This window comes from Engraulis encrasicolus, chromosome 14, assembly GCF_034702125.1.
Source record: "Engraulis encrasicolus isolate BLACKSEA-1 chromosome 14, IST_EnEncr_1.0, whole genome shotgun sequence".
Classification (NCBI taxonomy): Eukaryota; Metazoa; Chordata; class Actinopteri; order Clupeiformes; family Engraulidae; genus Engraulis; species Engraulis encrasicolus.
The window spans coordinates 6,474,414-6,498,581 of record NC_085870.1 but is presented as its reverse complement, the minus strand read 5'-3'; the positions used below and the strand labels follow the sequence as shown (position 1 = coordinate 6,498,581).

At 41.4% G+C, this 24,168-nt stretch overlaps 2 long non-coding RNA genes across 3 annotated transcripts; both read right to left on the bottom strand.

The window, feature by feature from the left end:
* Positions 1 to 5,281: 5,281 nt before the first annotated feature.
* Positions 5,282 to 23,660, bottom strand: LOC134463074 (uncharacterized). The gene is made up of 3 exons (XR_010037628.1): positions 23,566 to 23,660; positions 12,191 to 12,327; positions 5,282 to 5,368 (listed from the first exon to the last, which is right to left on the bottom strand). It is a non-coding gene; the product is annotated as an uncharacterized LOC134463074 (long non-coding RNA).
* On the bottom strand, positions 18,051 to 23,185 carry LOC134463072 (uncharacterized). 2 transcript variants are annotated; one of them, XR_010037626.1, is made up of 3 exons: positions 23,053 to 23,185; positions 18,685 to 18,775; positions 18,051 to 18,452 (listed from the first exon to the last, which is right to left on the bottom strand). It is a non-coding gene; the product is annotated as an uncharacterized LOC134463072 (long non-coding RNA). The 2 variants fall into 2 exon arrangements; XR_010037627.1 differs by lacking the exon at positions 23,053 to 23,185 and adding an exon at positions 20,097 to 20,149.
* Positions 23,661 to 24,168: the final 508 nt, after the last annotated feature.

Here is a 24,168-nt window from a genome sequence, read left to right as displayed (position 1 = left end):
GAAAAAAAATCGAATCGACTGCCAAATTTGGTCTTTTCATGAATATTTACAAAACAATAAACTACAGTACGTTTTGCGGCTAAAAATGTCGCCTGGATATCTGGAAAGTCAAAATGGCAGACAATGGAGAAGATCCCCCTTTTCATGTATGAAATGTTCCCAGTCATAATGAATACCGTACTTAGAATTTAATGGTGGTGGTAAGCAGGCCTATTCATGAAAAAGGCAGCATTTGTAAATGGGCAGGATGAATTCTGGAAACAAACGACTAAAAATATGACACAGTGCACCTTTAAGGCAGCAGGGCAACTTACCTTTTTACTTTGACGTAACTGGCTTGCAATGTTTTACAGTGTGGGAAGGCCAGGAAATTGAAGTTTGTAGGGGTGGAGAGGGGAAAGCAATGGTGTCACATGGACGTGGCAGAAGCTTTGAATTGCAATTGAACTTACAATAAAGATTTGAATGAACTTGGAATTCTGAGGCAGCTGGTAAACTTAAAATTTCAAGTTAAACCATGTTGTTGCCATTGCAGTGTACACTGTAAAAAACAATTGCATGTTTTTTAACTTTAAAACTTTAAGTTAACCAGCTGCCTCACAGATTAAAGTTAATTAAAAATTTCGTTATTGTGAGTTGTGTGCACCTTGTCAAAAGCAGAGTTGTGAGTCATAGTGGTTCATGTTTTGTTACACATTGCGGTTTGTTTCAACATTATACGGTTCAAGTTACAAAATTTCTGTGAGCTGTGAGTACTCGAGTCGCAATGTACTTTGCAATTATTGTTAATTCCAACTTAGTTGTGCAAGTTAAAAATTAAGTGAGCTTGAGTACTTCAGTTGTAATGACTTTGCAATTATTGTTATTTCAACTTAGTTGCGCAAGTTAAAAATAAAATAAACTTGAGGACTTGAGTCTCAATAACTTTGCACTTATTGTTATTTTAAACATTCTTAGTTCTGCAAATTAAAAATAATACTGAAGTTCATAGTAAAATAACAGGAAAAACTTTTCTTCACCCAAAATTATTTTATTATAGAGCAACATGTATAAAAACAGATTACACATACATACTAACAACAAACTATACACTTCATAGTTAGCTGGCACACCTCAAAGTTTGCGCAAAACTTATGCATGTGAAAAAAAAATGAATTGCTTATCAATAACTGTAACAGAATTTCACAAAATGTTTTTCTGCTATGTTTTTTAGTATTACATTTAGTAATATAAAACAAAACGCAGCAATACAACATGAAATGATGCCGATACGTTACAAAACCAACAAGGAAATATATATTTAAAGGGAGAAAATCCATTTTTCCATACTTAACGCTCTTTCTCTGATCTGAGATTAGTTCATTCAAGCATCTTTATAGTCTTTGCATGTGCCCCACAATCAGTCGGGGTGTAGTAAAGATTGCAATGTGTAAGATTTTTTAGGTTTCTTTCCAGAATTCATGCAAACCCATTCACTAATGTTACCTTTTTCATGAATACTTACCCACCACGATCAAATTCCAAGTATTCATTATGACTGGGAAAATTGCAACTTTTCATACATGAAAAGGGGGACCTTCTCCATGGTACGCCATTTTGAATTTATAGAAATAGACATTTTAGCTGCAAAAATGACTGTACTTGGGGCCCATAATAGAAAACGTTTTTTTACTTGAAAAGTTTTAACTAGGTAAAAACGTTCGTGAAAAAGATCAAATTTTGGCAATAGGCAAACCCAGTTTCAAATGAGCAGCATAGTTTCAGTACCTTTTTTTGACCATTTCCTGCACAGTGCACCTTTAAATGAAATGTGGCAATTTTCTACAGATTTACTGGGGGCACACAAAGGCCAGAAAGGAGGAACGTCTCAGATTCAGAGAAGAAGTTCAGTAAAACGTGGTGAATTGTTTTTATTAAACAAAGAAACATGGCTAACGTTGGAAACTTTCATAGTAAAATGATACTGTTTGTAACAGAGCATTTCAAAAGGTGTTGATCAGCAAGTTGTGTAGCTCTGGCATCTAAACATTTTAATAAGGTACATCATTCAACATAGGAAAGGATGGATTTATGTTTCATCATAGTTCAGTATGAAAACATGGTCGACTGATCTTTTAAGTGAAAGTGCACATCAATGCTTGACATTTCTAAGTAACATGGTACTGTTTGCAACCGGGTTTGTAAAATGGTGTGAAGAAAACATGTTTGAGCCATATATCCATCGCTTCCTATGTTGTTGTCTGATCTGAGACGAGTTCATGCAAGCCACTCTGGTCTTTCTGCGTGCCCACAATCAGTAAGGTAAAGTAACTTGATTTTGTAGCTGCAGACTGACAGCAAGAAGGCACAAAATACCAGAAAGGAACCTATGAAGTCATCTCAGCCAGAGAACACAATTCATAATACATATAAACATTGCACTGTTCCTTTGCATAAAAGATTACATAAACGTTTACATACCCTCAGCAGCCACAACCCTAAGTATAACTTACCACCCCCCCTACCCGTGTAACTTAAAGGATAACCTCTGCCATTTTGGACATGCAGTTGTAATGCTCACACTACCCTGGACCTGTCAGTACCTGAGATTTTTTCCCCCTTCAAACCTTTCAGAGATCTAGGTCATTGTAATGGGGGCAGGCGTTTGTTTACATTTTAAAAAAAACATCTCAATTTTATTCCCCAATAACATCCAAAAGGTTATGCAACATTAGCAAGACAACTAGCAAACAGCTATACCTTTTGGGATAATATTTGGAGTAGGCCTCATGTTAAAAAAAATGTAATGTAAGCAAAGTTCTGCCCCCATTAGAATAGCTCAGATCTCAGAAAGGGCTGAGTCAAAAAATGCAGCATCAAGTGAGAGCAGGCAATGACAAGTCAAAGGGTAGAGTGAGCAATACAACAGCATATTAAAATTGGCAGAAGTTATAAGGCAGTGTTTCTCAACCTTTTCTTAGGCGAGGCACCCCTTTTCAATTCATGAAGAATCTCAAAGCACCCACAACCAACAAGCCGTAAACCTGGTATTGCCCATCCGATACCACACACATAACTTAGATAGATAAGTAACACTATTTGGAGACGTTCAAAAGTTGCAGCTTTATCTTCGACAGGCTATGTGTAGGCCATACTGGGGTGACCTAAATTTACTTTATTGTGTAAATATAGTGGATGAAAAATGTAAACGTAAAATGGTGGATGAAAGATTCCACTGACTAAGCATTAATTTAGACTAAATATGTATTATAATTACATAACTTATTTATCTATTGAGGTCATTTTCACATTCCGTCAGCCACGTTTCCGCGGCACCCCTGAGGGGGGTGTTTGGCACCCGCCCAGGGTGCCATGGCACCACTGGTTGAGAAACACTGGTTTAAGGAATAGAAAGGGACACAAAATGGCCCTGAAACACTCCAACTGAAGTGTGTGTGTGCGCGTGCGCGCCTCTGTAATATGCACATGCACACACAGTGCCTAGACTTGACTAACATAACCAGGTCTATAGCTCCAACCTCCAGCAGAAGTCTTCCATGTGGCAGTTGTTGTGGAGGAAAAATCGTTGTGCTACACAATTTTAAACGATATGGCAACGGTGTGGCCTTGCTGTTAGGCATAATATATGCTGGTTAACCTGCAGTGTCCCGAGCGCCATGAAGTACGTATTCGTTTCTGCAACGTGTGGTAGTGAAAATACAAACCAGACAACGCCTCCAGCTCGAGTCCACAACTTCCGAAACAAGCTGCTGGAAAGGCTCCCCTCCTGGTTGACTTCGTAGCTAATCAGAATTCCAAGGTGGATGTCTTTCGTTGCTTCTACAAGTGTGTCACCATGGGCCTTGAGAAGGAAAAAAATTGTGAATGTTTAGAACATGGGGGTGAAACTCTAAGGGACAAAATCTAAATCTGGGACAAAGTTGCGGGTCAAAACTCAAAAATTTATTAAATACAAAATGGGCTAAAATTGCACAACCAGGCACTTAATACTTAGAGGCAAATTTCGCAAGTACCCATTCCCATTATTTAGAGTACCGGTAGTTCAAATGTAGCCTGGTTCACACCAGACGGTAGTGTGTGTAGCTCTGCTCCGCCAGGCGGAGCAGAGCTACACACACTACCGTCTGGTACACAGCCATAGAACACGCTCCGTCTCCAACCAGAAAATAGACGGAGCATTTATTGCTTCTGCACCGCCTCCTCACCAACAAATTCCTTCAAAAACCTTCCTGTTAATCTTTAAAGAGTCAATGTAGTCTCTAATCTGTCTTGTGACTCCTCAATGTGAGTTACCGTTTATATTTCAGAAATAAATTCTCCGTCTATTTTCTGGTTGGAGACGGAGCGTGCTCTATGGCTGTGTACCAGACGGTAGTGTGTGTAGCTCTGCTCCGCCAGGGGGCGCCAAAGCTACACACAAACAGTCTGGTGTGAACCAGGCTAGTTCAAATGTGCCTGTGCATATTCTCACACTACCCTGGACTTGTCAGTACCTGTTCTTGCTTATATTTCTCCTTGTCAGTCGCTTTGGTCAAAGGCGTCTGCTAACGCTATGTAATATAATGTAATGGGCTGAGTCGAAAAATGCAGCATAGCATCACCGGGTACTGACAAGTCAAGGGTAGCGTGTGCAAATACAATAGCATATTCAAATATGGCAGAGGGGTTAAAGGGTTAATAAATATCAACCATCTATCTACAGAGTTTTGTTCATCTAGTGTGAGGTTGTTATTTGTGAAGAGTTCTGTAAAAACATCTTAAGTTACAAAAAAATTAGCTTTAGCCATCAGTAAAAACTAACACAGTATGTTAAGGGTGATAATAGTCCAACACTAGAAAAAAAACCTCTTTTCTTTCCTAGAAGGAAGCTCACGCAATGGTATCCATCTAGTGGTGTCAAACTCAAGTTCACAGTGGGCCAAAATCTAAATCTGGAACGAAGTCTCAGCCCAAAATCTATATACTGAATGAAAAACAGGTTAAAATTGTGCAAGCATGCACGTCCCTGTACATATTATGTTGCATATGAGGGTGAGATATTACACTGGCCTGGGCCCCAGTCATTTGCCTGTGACACACTGAATTGTGTGTAAGTCAAGACATCTGAAATTATCTCGTAAGCCAGATTATAGCCCCCGTGCCTGAGTTTCACACTCTTGATCTAAAGAACATTGGACTAATTGGTTAATCTCAAACGCTAGGTTGTCTTTGGTATACCTGTCGTTCAGAAAACATGGCCGGCCATCTCTCCATGCTGTCGGCAACCATTGGGTTGATCCCCAACTGTTTCTTTACGGCGAAGCGAGAAAGTAGCAGACATCACTTCATCCACTGTTGTGTTGTCTGGGTCTTTCTTCATTACCTCCATCTGAATGTAATTGCACAAGCACAAAGTCCACATGCTATGACAATAGTCTTCAGACTTTAGAGCAAAGTTTAGTCAGTACACAACAGTCAATACACTACATACATACAGTGCTCATAATACTAGCAGTGCCTTTACAAAGGTGAGTAAATGTCAAAATTCTTCAAGTAAATTGTACTTTAAAGAGCATTTTTTTTGTGGGACACTGCACCATATATTTCAAAGCCAGTATTTATTCAGATTTGGAAAGGTAATTCAATTTTATGACATTTCATAGAAAGTGAAGAAATGTTTTGTTAAAAAAATAGCAGTGTTGAATTCGGTCCTATGTTGGAAACTCAAAAATGTTCTGTACCTACTCACAAATTCTCAAAAAATTCTACCTTGCTGAGCATGCTTAACTAATATTTTGTTGCATAACCATGGTTTCTAGTAACAATTTAGCATCTGTGGTCCATGTAGTCAACCAACATCCGGCAACGGTCCACACGTATTGCAGCTCAGTGTAGTTGTATTACAGTCCACAATTCCTCTGCATGTCTTGATTTTGCCTCACCAACAGCAGGTTTTTTTAATGTCACCCCACATATTTGCAATGCTATTAAAGTGGTGGTTCGCTATTTTAGACATTAAGCCCCGTTTGTGTGACTTCTGGGGTGAAGTGGAGATCTTCTCATCACAATTTTGACATTTGGTCCTGAATGGATTATTTGGGGATCCAAGACTGCAGCCCCCCCGCAACTTACATTGACTCCAATGGAGCACTCAAGCAATTGATCATACAATGGCTCTGCAAACGAAATGTCTCTGCAAACGAAAGTTTAATGCCATTTTATGACCGATTGCTTGAGTGCTTCATTGGAGTCAATGTAAAGGTGGGGGAGCTGCAGTCTTGTATACACAAATGCTCCGTTCAGCACCAAATGTCAAACATTGAGAACATCTCTACTTCACCCCAGAAGTCACACAAACAGGGCTTTAAGTCTAAAATAGCGAACCACCACTTGTGCTGGATGCTGTTTCTCTGTAACCAAGATTTTGCTAGCAAGCACAATTATGGTACCAGACAAACAGCATACTAATGGAGTGGCCAGCACAATTCCCGGACCTTAATCTCATAGACAACATGTGGGCTGACAAAAAATGCTACTTATGAGGCAAAACCAAAAAATGCAGAGGAATTGTAGAAATTTAGTACAATTAAGCTGAGCTGCAATACCTGCTGAAGGGTTGCCAGACTTTGGTCGACGCCATGCACCACAGATGCGAAACAGTGCAGAAACCATGAAGATGCAACAACATATTAGTTTAAGATGCTCACCAAAGCTGAATTTTCAAGAATTTGTTAGTTCGGACAGAACATCGAGTTTCCAAATACAGATGTAAACAAAACACTGCTATTTGTTTGAACATTACATGTCTTAACTTTCCGTGAGATATCATAAAATGTAATTCTTCGCTTTGAAATAGAATGTGCACCGTCCCAAATGCATTTTGATATTTACTCACCTTTGTAAAGGCACTGGGGTCATTTCACGTGAAATCAGACGCTTTGGGACCCGACCGATCCGGATTTCAATCATAATTGGTGTGCCTTTTTAGTAGCAAGGTAGCACCCCAGAACTGCATTGGTTTGAATCTGACACTAATATTAAGGGAGAAACAGACAAGGAAAGGTTCGTATTTTAGGGTAGGACACTATACATTCAGCCTTGAATATATCAGTCAGTGTTAGTCACAAAAAGATGCCTGTGGTATTGTTTGAAAGCTCTTTTCTGGCTCTACATATTACACAATCAGCTTGGAATACAACAACTCTCAGAATATGAATTATGATAAATTGAAAAATTAAAAATTGAATATCTAAAAAAAACTATATTTTAAAATGGCCAGTTCCAAACGTAGCCGGCAATGTCATTAGCAACACCTCAAATGCTGGTGTTCGGTTCTTTATTCATTTCAGAGAGAATTTGACTCACAAATATGGCATCATACAGACCACTTACTAATAATATGGTAATACCATAGTAGCATCACATGACAAAACAAAAACAAAACAAAAATGGTCAGTTTCCATGGTCCCAGGTTTCAGAAACTAAGGCAGATGTCCATTTATACACACCAAATGATGATATGTGAATGTTTGAACATTCATTCTCTGTGTACCTGTGTCATCTTCCCTTTACCGTACTTTAAAGAGATAATCAATGGCTACACTCTCATTTTGTACTCTACCAGTGCATTTGAAGCAGCAGCTGTGTCCCGTTGCAGTTAGGTCCCACTACCAGAAGCACATCCTGATGATCCATGACAAGTATATCTGGTCTGAAGGGAAAAGTGAAGGATGGAGATGGTCCATGAGGATGCAGGAAGTTCAGTTTCACCCAAAGAAAATGGAATCTTGTACAAGAACGACAACTAGCTGGTGTGGCCAGGAGTGGCACTGCAGCTATGTTATCGCAGCCAAGTAAATAATGAATGGGGTGCCAATGGGGCTGTACGCTTCTCTTAGAACTATCTGCCCGTGTGATTTTTTCCCTGGAAACAATGAAGTCGCGTTCGATAGATATGAGTAAGTGAAAGCATTTGCCGACACGTTTGCATCTTGTCAAGTGTTAGATTCGTGGAAAATGACCCTTATTTCAACTATAGCAATGACATAACACGTGACAATCGACTTTACGGCACTACGCCATTTGTTTTGTAGTTTTAAGTCTGACTTCAGATGTCGATGTGTTTAAAGTTATGTTAGGATTGTTGCGGACACCTGTTATTTATTGCATTTAAGGTGGTGGAAAAGCGGCATGTGTACATGAGGTAAAGGAAATGACTGCGCTCATCCTTAAGAATTTGGGCACCTTCAATTAACATGTTGGACGGTGGTGGGGGTTGAGGTGTGTGACCTTAGATGTCTCTGCTAGGAGGATCAGTCAGAGTACGTCTCTCGTCAGCTCTGGTCGTGAATAGTCGCAGAGATTCCTCAGCCAGCAGGTATTAGCCGAATGCTAGCGTGTTGCAGGACAAAACTAACACGTCTTTGGGAGAACAAAGCCATGTCAGGAACCTTTAACTTCACTTCTAATACAACTTCCATGATAAGGTACAGAATGTGCACACATCTTTACAAACCAGAGAACAGAATCGTCACAAACCCCTGCTGAGCCATTTAGCCCAATAGGCTCCCATTCATCTTTTACTTGGCTGCGTGCGCCAACGGGGCTATAATGGGAGCCAATGGCAGACGCCTATCTCATAGCTTAGAACATTTCTGGTTTCACCTCTCCAGTGCTCGGCATCGATCCTCAACACATGCTAGCCACCAGTTGCCATCATATACAGCTACAACATACCCTTTAATTATTGAACATGTAACACATTCCTTTACTGAGCTCACTCTTTCAACTCCTTCTCTGAATGCGGAAAATGGCCTAATGTCCATTGACAATGGGCAGAAGCTGTGTAGTTTTTGAGTACCTGGAATAGTTCTTGCAGATTCAAACCTCTTCAACAGGTTCTCAGCTTCATGATGGTGCATCTCTCTCAAGAACATCCATTGCCAGTTTGCCACAACAGAGATGTACCATCATGAAGCTGAGAACCTGTTGAAAAGGTTGGAATCTGCAAGAACTATTCCAGGTACTCAATAACTACACAGCTTCTGCCATTGTCAATGGACACAGTGGAAGTTAGGCCATTTTCAGCATTCAGAGAAGGCAGAGTTGAAAGAGTGAGCTCAGTAAAGGAATGTGTTACATTTTCAAGCATCAAAGGGTATGTTGTAGCTGTATATGATGGCAACTGGTGGCTAGCATGTGTTGAGGAATGTATGCCGAGCACTGGAGAGGTGAAACTGAACTTCCTGCATCCTCATGGACCATCTCCATCCTTCACTTTTCCCTTCAGACCAGATAGACTTGTCATGGATCATCAGGATGTGCTTCTGGTAGTGGAACCTGTAACTGCAACAGGACGTACTTATACATTATCTACAAAAGACACAGCTGCTGCTTCAAATGCACTGGTAGAGTACAAAATGAGAGTGTAGCCATTGATTATCTCTTTAAAGTACGGTAAAGGGAAGATGACACAGGTACACAGAGAAGGAATGTTCAAACATTCACATATCATCATTTGGTGTGTATAAATAGACATCTGCCTTAGTTTCTGAAACCTGGGACCATGGAAACTGACCATTTTTTATTTTTTTTTGTTTTTTCATGTGATGCTACTATGGTATTACCATATTATTAGTAAGTGGTCTGTATGATGCCATATTTGTGAGTCAAATTCTCTCTGAAATGAATAAAGAACCGAACACCAGCATTTGAGGTGTTGCTAATGACATTGCCGGCTACGTTTGGACACGGAACTGGCCATTTTAAAATATAGTTTTTTTAGATATTCAATTTTTAATTTTTCAATTTATCATAATTCATATTCTGAGAGTTGTTGTATTCCAAGTTGATTGTGTAATATGTAGAGCCAGAAAAGAGCTTTCAAATAACACCACAGGCATCTTTTTGTGACTAACACTGACTGATATATTCAAGGCTGAATGCATAGTGTCCTACCCTCACATGTGAACCTTTCCTAGTCTGTTTCTCCCTTAATATTAGCGTCAGATTCAAACCAATGCAGTTCTGGGGTGCTACCTTGCTACTAAAAAGGCACACCAAGTATGATTGAAATCCGGGTCGGTCGGGTCCCAAAGTGTCTGATTTCACGTGAAATGACCCACTGCTATTATTATGAACACAACAGTAAGTGCATACGGTGTACTCCAGGGATGTCAAACACACTGACAGGGGCCAAATCTAGCCCATACGGTCATTCTATTTGGCCTAAGAGATCATTTCAGATGTGATCATTTAAGTATGGTACGTGTTTGCTCTATTTTAGCCCATTTTTACTTCAGTAAATTATTGTCAGATTTTGATTTTGGGGTCACTGTGAATTTCAGTTTGGGCCTAAGAAAAATAAAAGTTTGGTTCCGGTTGGTTGTCAGCTTTGGTCATGGGTCGGTCGAATTTGGGTTTTTTTTTCAATTTTTTTTGTTTTAATTTTTTTTTTTTTTTGTCCGACACCCCCAACCCCCACATGCGCCAGATTTCGCCATAAACGTTATTGGAACAATGCCAAGGACGATAGTGGAGTGAGGCCTACAGCTAAAGTTACAATTAAATATAATAAGCATTAATGAGCCAATTATACTGACCGTCACCGAAATGAGGATATGATACGTAATAGCCTACCGTTTCTGGCAAAACTTGTCCAGCTGTTAGTTGCCTGACACTGCTATTTTAACTCCTGTAGGCCTATTTCCCGTTTACTTTTTTGATTCCTTTCCATCATTCGTTGTAGACCATATTTTCATTGGGATGAAGGTTCTGGCTGGCAAACATTCTATTTACTCACGTTTTTGTTTTACGCGAGGATGTAGACACCTAAGGCGATATGAATGTTTTAATGAAGGGTGATGGAGGGGCAACATCGTCATTGGCATTAAATCATTATTGTAGGAAACTATAGTAGTCCTAGGTCTTCATCGAACAGTCGTATTTGTGGCGACATCATCGTTCATTTCAATTTCATTATTTGGAGGAGGTGCGGAGAGTGAGACAGTGACAGGCGCCCTGCTCCTCTGCAATGGTGGAGGGCCAAGCAGAGAGAGAGAGAGAGAGATAACGGGCGCAGACCAACGGGCTTCTTGGTTAACCAAGCCTTGTGGTAAATGAAAGAATGAAGGAAAACTTGGGCAAAGCATTTCCCTTCTCTCATATTAACTTATTTTCCAAGGTATTGATGCAGTGCTACTTAATTATTGCTATAACGAAAAGCATCTCGTCGAACATGCAGCGCGACTGAATGGAAGCACTTTTCTAACACGACGAGACAATATCAATACATTCAAAAATCGTGGATACTAATAATGTTGTCTGTGTGTTGCATTTCGAGGTGGGTGGTCAGGCTGTGTCAGTGTCGGGTGAGGTAAGGCTATTGACTTATTATTGACAGGCATTTTCGCCAGGTTCCCAAACTATCCTACATCGTAGGCTATTAGTCTGCAAGAACGCTATGAGGCAAGTTGTTTAAAACTTACGAGCTACAACGACTACCAATTAGCATGTTGTAGCATAATAATTAGCCTACAACGTGACCGAGTAGGTGCGCAACTCTGCAGTGACATTTGGGGTTTTCTAATATCAAGCCGGCGGCCCTTATGGCGCGCGCGTGTGTGTTGCTCCTATGTGCATGATAGTCATGCGATGCACATTCAGTAACTTACAGGCAGGTAGAAATTGAGAGATGGCGAGTTATGGGAATGAAGAAACGTGTTGTGTCTTGTCTATATGAACAACCGTCCACACAACATCGATATTTTATTGAGGATTCCAAAAACGTATTTTTTCTAGGCCTTGACATCTTTGGTGTAGTCCATCACTGAACCCAGAATAATCGGTGCCATGCGGCTGCCTTCAGTGCCTCTGCGTGCGTGCGTGCGTGCGTGCGTGCGTGCGTGCGTGCGTGCGTGCGTGCGTGCGTGCGTGCGTGCGTGCGTGCGTGCGTGCGTGCGTGTGCATGTGCATGTGAAGCACTCAGTCAACTTTTTAGTTGAGATATTGTGTTACACAAATACGTTTTGATTCCTTGAGATCTAGACAGGTACAGTATTTTTGGAAAAAGAAAAAAGCGCCTAAAGTGTTAAAGTGCTGTACCTTGTAGATACACAGGAATGGTGTGTGTGTGTGTGTGTGTGTGTGTGTGTGTGTGTGTGTGTGTGTGTGTGTGTGTGTGTGTGTGTGTGTGTGTGTGTGTGTAATATACCTAAATGCCCCTCCATCACTCCAGCATTTTGCCCTTGTGGAGAATCCGGACAGTAGTTTGACTTCTTCAGGTTCGGTCACTTCCCTTTTCTTTTGTTGACCAGGACCTCCGGGCATTCCACTGCACTGAGTTTTTGCCTGAGTGCATACAAAGAAACATTTCATTTCATTTCAAACTAATTGCACGATTGCATCATTAATTAAACTATTCTTGGCCTTGTTTACAAGTGCAGAGGGTGGCCCTCTTGAAAAATGGCTTGGATTTTGGGTGGTAAACGCCATTAGCTGATGGGGTGCATTCTAATGAACATCTGTGCCAATTTCCATACTTGCATACCAAAGTGAACCATTTTGTGGTGATTTTGCATGTATGCACTCCACTATATGTTGGGAAAGGCACAAAGGTGGATGAAAGACAGTCTCTAAACCAGGCGTCATCAATGTGGTGCCCGTAGACCAGCTAGCCCTCCAGGAGCTTCTGAGGTGCCCAACAAGAATGTTAATAAACAGTCACGACTACAAGATTTTAGACACAGTTAATGCATTTCTTAATATGAATATGACATTATTTCTATAGTCTATAATATAGCCTATAAAAACATTTCCTTATAAGCAAATTATCATTCAATCTAGTGTGATTTAGGAATGATGTCAAGACACCAGCACTAGGATTTTGAACAAAAGTAGCCCTCTGACCCAGAGAGGTTTGGGAGCCCTGATCTAAGCACAACCGAGAATGGAATTGAGAGTGGGCGACCTACGAGCCGTGGGGCTTTTCCTTCTCCGTTGCAGCCACTAGAAGCGAAGACTGACAATAAGAACTAACAATTACACCCGAAAATGCTTCGCAGCGACTTGTTAATTTATTTTAAAAAAGTGAATATCCACAACAATGTTTCACCCATGAAGTAAACTTCAGAACTCACTTTTCCATTCACGTTACCTCGACAGAATAATCACACGTAGCGAATTAGAGCTCTAGTCAACAAAGCCAAACGCCCGCCAAAATACCCAGCAACTCGACAACATTGCTAACTCTGGTAGGTGCTAGCAAACTCCAATAAACGAAGTGTCAAGTCAACCCGAATCACATTTTTCCCCCTTCAAATAACTCTCGTCTCAGAACAAATTGAGATGCCTGTCGTGCCTCGAATACCCAGCTAATATAGGAACTAGGGCTCTAACTAGCTTTAGCAATTAGTCTACAAGCACAGTCGGGCGGCATAGCCTACAAACTTACACATTTCCTAACTAGCCAGCAGACTTACAATAACTGAGGGGGAACTAGGCAGCGTAACCATTTTCAAAACGTAATTTGCCCCGAGATAGGTCAAGCAACTACCTAGATTCGCCATGCATATGAGGTTGACACTGAATAGCAAACCCCAGCCCAAATTACCCACATCCAGCGACAGTGCTCACAGCCCTGCTAACTAGCTTGCCCCAGAGCCATTGATAACACAGAGTTACGCCTACCTTTGATCTCGGCGGGAAAGTCACCTAGTGGCTGTGTAGACACGCTAATGGCTCTGTAAAGTTCTAAACAAACAGAGAGCCGTCATTGACTTCTACTGAGCAGAATAAGCCTTTCTACAGTAAGCATTGAATAAATATGCACACAAACGGGATCCATCCCATTTTTTTAGGTAATTCGTCTAGTACATCTAGGTGATATAAAATACTGTGTTGTTTACACGCTACTGTCGTAGAACTGGTGTGTTTTTATCACGTTTTGAGGGAAATCACCATTAGCTTAGCCAGGAGCCCGCCACTTACCTATGAGATGCTAACTTTCTTGGTAGCTTCTGACTGTAATCGTTAAAGCGTTGTGTTCATTATTTACACTACAAATATTAATTCGTTAAAAACTAATCACATACACTTGTATGTCTATAGATCTCTAGCAGTGAGACGCAGGCCAGCTTTAGCCTTTATGAGGCTGCATCAGACCTGCCAAAAACATGCATCGTTGCATGCAGGCAGAGTGAAGAGGATCAGGGCAGAGACGTGTAGTCCCTACACACGACTCTGAATCAGTGGCATGGAGCAGGGCCATGGATCTGTCATGTGGACTAAATAAATTATAATTAAAAAAAGACAACAACTGTATAACCAGTACTTGAGTGGGTCAATTAATTTTTTTTTAATGTATTTATGTATGTTTTGAACACAGAAATACACTGGATGCTCACTGCTATGGTGCCAAGTTAGACAATAACCTAGTGTGAATATGCATTTTTAATACTGTATACCTTTTGTTATTAACTGTGTGAAGGCATAGCATAATGGTAGAACATCATACAGACACTTGGAATGCTTTGTAAGCATCAAACTGTTGACAGAGCACGACACGCATGAAGAATTCACATAGGCCTACACTGTAAAAGATTTCAAGCTGAAATTTACATCTAATTGATGGGGAATAATTGCCAGCAAATTGTTTTAAATTTACAACAAATTGCAGAAAAAAACAGTTGCCAGCAAGTCGTTTAAAATTACAACACTGTTCCGTTTTCAAAACTACTCTGACCATGGCACATGTCCTGCCCCCTCATCCGCCCGCCTCCTCCCGCCTCCACCCCCGCTGCCCGCCTCCATGTCTGAGATGCCTTCAACATAGTATCGTCCCCATCCTCCACCATGACTGAGATAGCATGGTACCATAATGCCACTCTGCTCTAAGCATATACGTCTTCAAGTTCAGCCTAGCATGGGTGAGGTACAAATGATAAATCACTCAGCATAGTGCTGTCACAGTGACAGTGATAGTTTCCTCAAGTGGACTTTCATTTATCAAGTCATCTCAAAGGGGGGTTCAAAAACAGTCACAATAAGGACTGTATGGATATGCATTTGTCAATCCAATCAAGTGGCCTAAATTTAATATTATGCAAAAAGCAGCATTAAACATGCTATGCTACAAGATGGCTCTCAAAAGATGAAACAACCCAACCAGTCAGGCAGCCAACCAGTTAACCGGCCAGGTAGCCAACTGGCCTTGACAGACTGGCTGGTTGACTGACCAGCTGCCTGTCCGATTCACTGGCTGGTTGACTGGCTGCCTGGCTAAACCAGCCAGGCAGCCAGTCAACTGGACAGACAGCTGGCCAGTCAACAAGCAAGGCAGCAAGCCAGTCAACTGACCAGGCGGACAGGCTGCCAGTCAACCTGCCAGGCAGCTAGCTGGTCAACTGGCACTATGCTGTCAGCCACCCTGTCAACAAACCAACCACTCATCTAGTCGGCTAATCAATTGATTGCCAGTACCAGTGAGCGCCAGTGAGTCAGGCGCTATGCTGTGCCATTCAGACAAGCAACCAAAGCAGTGTGACAGTCCAGGTTTATATAATGGGGCAAGTGAACCATGTGACCAGAGTAATCAGGCATTGGGCAGGTGCTGGCAATCATTGAATCACGGCATGAAAGTGATTAGTAATAAAGTGAGGCAAGGCACTAATTGACAGATTGGTTAGGTATAGAGTGTGTCAACAGAGGAACAAGAGAGATCTGTATCAAAAAGCTAACAAGTTCCTAGAATGTTCCATTCATTGATGCTCCTGCTCTAGAACTACAGTTTAAAAACAGACTGGGCTCCTTCTAAGATAGTGTTTAAAAAAGTATAAGGATATTCTTAAATGGATTGGTTTTGGCCCTTGTTTAATGCACATATCAAAACTTCAGTTCCAAAAAGTTTTCATTCTGATCCATGTTTATAAGTAAACATTCCATATATATGTGGAATTGTCTACACAGTGGTTGGACAAAATAACTGAAACACCTGTCCTTTTAATGTGTGGGAAGTTTCATGGCTCAAGTGGGCCAGCCTGTTGGCCAATCTTCATTAATTGCACATTGCACCAGTAAGGTGAAGTTGAGTTGAAGTGCTGGTGAAAAGTTACCAGCTAATTGTTGTAAAATTACAACAAATTTGCTGGCAAAAAAGTTGCCAGCTCATTGGTGTGAAATTAAATTAAATTGCTGGTGAAAAGTTGCCAGCTCATTGAAGTAAAATTAAAGCAAATTGCTGGCAATAACATGTTGCCAGCTAATTGTTGTAAAATTACAACAAATTTGCTGGCAAAAAAGTTGCCAGCTCATTGGTGTGAAATTAAATTAAATTGCTGGTGAAAAGTTGCCAGCTCATTGAAGTAAAATTAAAGCAAATTGCTGGCAATAAAATGTTGCCAGCTAATTGTTGTAAAATTACAACAAATTTGCTGGCAAAAAAAGTTGCCAGCTCATTGGTGTGAAATTGAATTAAATTGCTGGTGAAAAGTTGCCAGCTCATTGAAGTAAAATTAAAGCAAATTGCATGCAATAAAAAGTTCCCAGCTAATTGTTGTAAAATTACAACAAATTTGCTGGCAAAAAAGTTGCCAGCTCATTGAAGTAAAATTAAAGCAAATTGCTGGCAATAAAAAGTTGCCAGCTAATTGTTGTAAAATTACACCAAAATGCTAGCAACAAGTTGCCAGCTAATTGTTGCGTTCTTCCAACGCAAACACTGGAAACTTCACAACATTCAGTCTTTGAAAATAATGGTCCTGGGCCATTCCATTCCTACTCATGGGATTTTGAGATATATTCTGTTGCCGAAGCCATCAAAAAGCCAAGTTGGACCACAGGCGGGCTGCCACACCTGAGCATCGTTTATGCTCTATGACCTGCCCATCGTCTGTATAAATGGACAAACCATCATTGGCTTCTCCCATGCCCTTTTAGCAGAGAGAAGCCCGTTTTGAATTGCACTGAGCTGAAATTAGCGCACCTGGACGTCATTTACAATCAGCTGGCTCATGACCAAAGAAGGTAGATTGGGTAAGCAGTATCACTCAATGGAAAATGCATTGGCCACAGTGTAGTAGTTGGGGGCAGTCGTGGCTCAGTGGTTAGAGCCCTGGGTTGGCAACCCAAGGGTTCCCGGTTCAATGCCCGACCGGACCGCAGCTGAAGTGCCCTTGAGCAAGGCACCTAACCCCCACACAGCTCCCCGGGCGCCACTCAGCAGGCAGCCCACTGCTACGGACTAGTGTGTGTACTTCAATGTGATTTACTTGCCCAAATGGGATAAATGCAGAGAAAGAATTTCCCCTAGGGGACCAAAATTGGCTCCAATCCAAATTGGCTCCTATTGTCTTCGTAGTATAAGGTGTTGCTTTAATGCCATAGAACTAATACATTTATGCTTAATGACATGGTGCACATGGTCAGTGTGTGCGATGCCATGATGGACAAAAATTGTACTCCACAAATTTGGTCGAAAGAGAATATCCAGTTGTCAGTGCTCAGTTTGTGGCCAAATTTACTGCAGCTGTCGGTCAGCATTAATTGTGGGGGATAATTAAGGACAGGTGACAAACATTCACTATTGTATCCTATGACCTGTTCCACACTTTACCATGCTTCCAATTTGACCATGGAAGAAGAAAATTGGACTCCCCTTGCTATCATTCCGTACTACGCTCCGATGATGTCTGTAAACCCTCCTATGTCTACCTCCTTGCTCATGACCAGGTGTGTGCGATTGAAGAGTTCAAATCAGTTCAAATCCTCTCCACCTCTATCAGGCCTGTATGCATGTTTAAAAAGCATCCAATCAGAATGTGACCTGAGCTCCATAATTTCTGCATGTGGCTTTGCATACATTTGCATTAGGACAGCAGCCCTGACAAAACAGATCTTTACAACAGTATGATGTAAAAAGTATTATGTGCTGCTGTACATTTACAATTGTGAATTGTACTCTATATGATATCCCACAATGCATTGAACATTACAGCAGTGAAAAGTAAACTGGTATATACATCTTCTTGATGTAGAATTCTAATGTGAAATCACGACAATCTTTTACAGTGTAAGAGTAAGGTTTGAGGTTTCTTTTTGCTCAGCGTAACAGTAATACAACAACAAAACTGTACACTTCATAGTTGCAAAACTGAGCTAATGGAACATATTTACAGCAATGCAAGTGATAATGATAAAAAACAAGAAACAGATAGAGCAGTCCAGTTTTGGGTGCAAAACACAGGTAGTGTAACAGATGTAAAGAAACTGGCCATAATACAAACGAAACATCTGGAGTTGTTTTGGAATGGTGATGTGGGAGAAGAAATGGAGCCTATGCAATCCTACAGAGTGTGGAAGGCCAAAACAGGACACAGGCTTGTCAAGTGATCCGGTTTCTGTAGTACCGAGTAGTAGTAGTCTGTAGTATGGAGCCTCTGCAGGTGTCATGCAACTCACAGCACTCCTGAGTGTTGTGCCTGTCAACAACACAGACATGCAGCGGTCATACTCAACGTGTAACATTGAAATAGACAGAAAATTAAAACTGTAAAAGGGGTCTATGCTGCTGTATATGAACAACAAATATCATTATCAGTGAATATGGTACACCTGGAGCAATTAAGTGAAGAACCAGATGAAGGTGGGAGACAAGCTGTATGAAGACGAGCAATGAAATGAAGAATCACATTGTAATAACAATATACACACCATGACTGTGAAGGTGGAAGACAAGGTGTATGAAGAAGGGCCGGAAATCTGTTCAGGGGTCATCAGTCAATGATGAGTGAATATGACACAGCTGGAGCAATGAAATAAAGAAACACATGAAGTTAGGAAGGGCACTGACAATCTGTTCAGGGGTCATCAGTGAAGTAAAGAATCACATAGTAATAATAACAACACACCAAGCAGTGAATGTGGGGAGGGGGCAAGCTGTATGAAGGAGGGCCGGATATCTGTGAATGATGAGTGAACATGACACATCTGGAGCAATGAAATAAAGAAACATATTGTTATAATATACACACCAAGCTGTGAGTGTGGGGGCAAGCTGTATGAGGAAGAGCAATGACAAAGAAACAAATGAAGTTGGGAAGGGCACTGACAATCTGTTCAGGGGTCATCAGTCAATGATGAGTGGATATGACACACCTGGAGCAATGAAATAAAGAATCACATGAAGTTAGAAAGGGCACTGACAATCTGTTCAGGGGTCATCAGTCAATGATGAGTGAATATGACACACCTGGAGCAATGAAATAAAGAATCACATGAAGTTAGGAAGGGCACTGACAATCTGTTCAGGGGTCATCAGTCAATGATGAGTGAATATACAATATACACACCAAGAGCAATGAAATAAAGAAACACATGAAGTTGGGAAGGGCACCGACAATCTGTTCAGGGGTCATCAGTCAATGATGAGTGAATATGACACACCTGGAGCAATGAAATAAAGAATCACATGAAGTTAGGAAGGGCACTGACAATCTGTTCAGGGGTCATCAGTGAAGTAAAGAATCACATAGTAATAATAACAACACACCAAGCGGTGAATGTGGGGGCAAGCTGTATGAGGAAGAGCAATGACATAAAGAAACACATGAAGTTGGGAAGGGCACTGACAATCTGTTCAGGGGTCATCAGTCAATGATGAGTGAATATGACACCTGGAGCAATGAAATAAAGAATCACATGAAGTTAGGAAGGGCACTGAAAATCTGTTCAGGGGTCATCAGTCAATGATGAGTGAATATGACACACCTGGAGCAATGAAATAAAGAATCACATGAAGTTAGGAAGGGCACTGACAATCTGTTCAGGGGTCATCAGTCAATGATGAGTGAATATGACACACCTGGAGCAATGAAATAAAGAATCACATGAAGTTAGGAAGGGCACTGACAATCTGTTCAGGGGTCATCAGTCAATGATGAGTGAATATGACACACCTGGAGCAATGAAATAAAGAAACACATGAAGTTCTGGGGTAATCAGTGAAGTAAAGAATGACATAGTAATAATAACAACACACCAAGCTGTGAATGTGGGGAGGGGGGCAAGCTGCATGAAGACGAGCAATGAAATGAAGAATCACATTGTAATAACAATATACACACCATGACTGTGAAGGTGGAAGACAAGCTGTATGAAGAAGGGCCGGAAATCTGTGAATGATGAGTGAATATGACACACCTGGAGCAATGAAATAAAGAAACACATGAAGTTCAGGGGTCATCAGTGAAGTAAGGAATCACATAGTAATGATAGCAACACACCAAGCTGTGAATGAGGGGAGGGGGCAAGCTGTATGAAGAAGGGCCGGATATCTGTGAATGATGAGTGAACATGACACACCTGGAGCAATGAAATAAAGAAACACATTGTTATAATATACACACCAAGCTGTGAGTGTGGGGGCAAGCTGTATGAGGAAGAGCAATGAAATAAAGAAACACATGAAGTTGGGAAGGGCACTGACAATCTGTTCAGGGGTCATCAGTGAAGTAAAATGATAGACTGGCAGACAAAAAAAATAGACATTAATCCACCACTCATTCAAATCAATCAGAAACTATTTGATTTCACAGAGCTAAAAGGAGAAATACAGGTATACGGCGCATTGTCAATGCGGTGCACATCTGGCTACGGACTGTGCATAGTAGTTCGACTAGCCAACTTCAAAACTGTTCAGCAAACTGTTCAGAAACTGTTCAGCAAACATCCATGGTTTACTCAACAGAAATATATATTTCTCGGTTTCTGAAATACCTGGGGTCATCAACTTCAGTACTTTAATATTCGGGACTCAATTGTAATTTTTGTAGCTAGCCAACACATCCACACGTAAATGCTTACTCGCTACGCTAACCACATGCAGCTACATGCATTCAAATAGCTGGGAAGATCAAACCACGAATGTACACGGGTAATATGGCGTTATATGAATGTGGGAAGTAGAAAACACAGTCGTTTATGATACAGATAGTAGCGCATTGTATAGGATTGTAACGTAGCCACTATGCTAACTTAAGCTACCAGAAGTGGTTATTCATTCCTAAACAGCGTTCGTCTTTAAAGTGTTTATGAAACGAAAACAAACGGTCATTCCCATTAAAGCCTTGTTTTTTCTGATAGCATCGATGAGACTTTGAACCCAATCATCCTAGAGGAACATGTGAAAATGGCAACTCAAAGTGTGAATTCTGTGAAATTTGGTGTGACTAATGAGCTGGGCTGTGACATCATAGAGGGGAGTCCCTGGTTTGCTAGTATGGCGATCTGAGAAAACAACACACATTTGATGGACCCACATCTTATAAAGGAACCAAAATTCTGATACAAACATCAGCGTGTCGAAAAACCACACATCCAACCTCATGAGAAAAAAAACAGCAGCACAAATCTATTTCAGAGGCACTGATACATCTGCAGAAAGTGACATGTCTGACAGGCGAAGTGACGATTGTTGACATAGCCTGACAGTTTGTTTTGTTTATGGTTACGGTTGCTAAGGGCGCTTTGCCATGACCCACAGATGACATGGCGTGTGTATTTGTTGACAAATGGGGGGCATTTTGATTCAATTGCGCGATATAGTGTGATTGAAATGCATGTAGGCTACATGTAAAAATATCATTAACTAGAGAAAAAACGGAGGTATTAGGCTGTTGGAAAAACGCCCTATATAGCCTGAGTCCTCAGCATATTTTTAGCGTTTATCATTATTAGTATTTTTTGTGCTCAAAGTCACAGGCGTCGCGTGTCCCTCAGCCGGACTCTGATGACGAGGTGTGTCCAAACGTCAGCCACACGTGCACCACAATACTAAAAACAATCAATCAACGCTTCAAAGTAGGCCTACGCTATGTGCATCTCTGTTTATTCACTAAGCAGTAGCAGGACTTTTTCTAGGATTTTTTGGCATGAGGGAGCATCATGGCAGGTTACAGGGGGTGAAGGGGGGTGTTCCCCCACATGAATGAGAAATTTATTAGGGGCGCTCAAATATATATATATATATAAAAATAAAAGTATGAGGGTGCACCCACGGAGGTATGAGGGTGGAGCGCCCCTATTTCCCCGTTCAGAAAAAGCCCTGAGTAGCCCAATCTGTGAGTTGGCTGTCCTCGACTGAGAGCACCACGCTGATGTGCGGATATCCTCCCAAAACCAATTTATTGACCAGTTGAATGGCAATCAATAAAATGCATAAAGTGCATATTCCGAGAGCATTTGCATCGGTTTGGCATGTAATGTGCATTACCCTTTCCTGAAAATAACATACAAAGCAGATGGACAAGGTAAAACGAGTAGCCTAAAGCAAAGCAGTGCACTCACCTGTCTTCGTGCCCGAGCAGTTACAGGGGCAGTTTCAGTCTGCACGCCGGCGATGTCAATTGTTGGAACTGCTTGAGGCAATAGCATTCTCTTCAGTCCAACCATGCCCGCGACCTCCACATTTGTGGTGAAGCACAAGGGGTGGAAATGTGCCGAGCACAACAGTGACCAAGAGCTTGCTTCAAAACCACGCATTGGATCCACAGAGCCCTAGCTTGATTTAGCCTTCTCCTTGTCGGCCACAGTTCCATCATTCTTCACAGAAGGGAACTTGTTCAAAGATATTCCTTCTGTCAAGTAGCCATTTTTGCAGCTGGCACCGTTCGGCCCTCCAGCAACACACTGCTTGACACTGCGCTTTGTTTTGGTACTAGCCGCCATTGATCTGAACAAGGTGGAATGAGGTGAACTCACCCCTTCTATGTCACGCATATCATTTGCATAAAATTTGCATGTCACCAAAAAAACACTTTTTGGGAACGTTTTAACATGACTTTTAGGACAAAATATCACCCAGACAATATCCCATTTTATTCACAAGGCTTAGAACTTTCAGAATCTGTCCTGGAAATGGTCAAATTCCTTTACTTTGTTTTCGTTTCATAAACACTTTAACATTGACATCGCAATTTTCATGCAAACCACATGCAATTACATAATTGAAGGCTATACTTTAGACAACGGATACTGAAACACAGAAAACATTTCGATTTGTTCTCCCATTTATCAACTTACCGAGAAAGGTGTCGACAGTCAAACGAAAGTCTACGGGGCCCACTTCCGGATATGGAACTTCTTGAAGTCTACAGGGAGGAGCCATGACACGGAAAATAGACCCCGCCCCTTGCCCACGTATGCCAATGGGATATACACAACTCTTTTCTATTCATGACTCTGGCTTGCCCCCACCACATACGCACCTAGCGTACATGGATACAATGTATCTGGCACTATCTGCCAAGTTCATATCAGTTCGAATGCAGCACAAACTTTGTTCCCCACTACTAACCAAGAGACGCATCTTAAATATAATGTATTTATCTCTCTGAGAACAGCAATTATTCTTCTGCAGCACCTGAAAATGACAATACATTGCACCTGCAAATACCCTCAGAAGCACCGATACGAGCGTAGCATAGCCTACCAGTATCCTAGAGTAGCTCACGGCTAAAATGTCAAACAAGTATACGGCACAAATGACATGGCTTCCTCTGCGCACAAGTAGCTAAAATGATACAAAACACTTACTAGTTGCGAAATCCTCACGAAAGAGAAGGACATTTGAGCTTCTTCGGGGTGAGTCGACCGTCAGCTACTTCGGGATGAGTCGACCTCGGCTCTCTCTGGCGCGGGCGGCTGGCTGAACTACTAGGACCATTGAGAGTCAATGACTAGGACAGTGCGCGCGTGATCCAAATGTAACAAACGTCTCTGCAAGTTGCGTCAGGGTGGGAGCTGGGAGAGGGAGGGCAGCGGTGCTGGTTGCGTTAGGCCTACTGAACAAACAAAAGACCTACCGATTTTTTTGGTCCCACAAAAACACCGAACACCTAAGTCATTATGGACTTCGACTACACCACCATGTTTTATTATTATATTAGGCCTATTTCCCAATTCTAATTATTGTCATTCTTCATGTGTTCCCCTTTTCTCCTTTGGTGCTCATCGGGACTCTTGCTTGTTTCAAGGATATCCAAGATATTGATAAAATCATTTAAATAAAAACTTTATTTGGTTAGGTTACGCCTTATTCCTGGAGTAGCCTAAAGATGTCAAAAGGAGATTGCTATTCAGATTAATCTGGTGCAGAGGTGAGGGACGCCAGCAGGGGGCGATGGAGGTACCCCACTC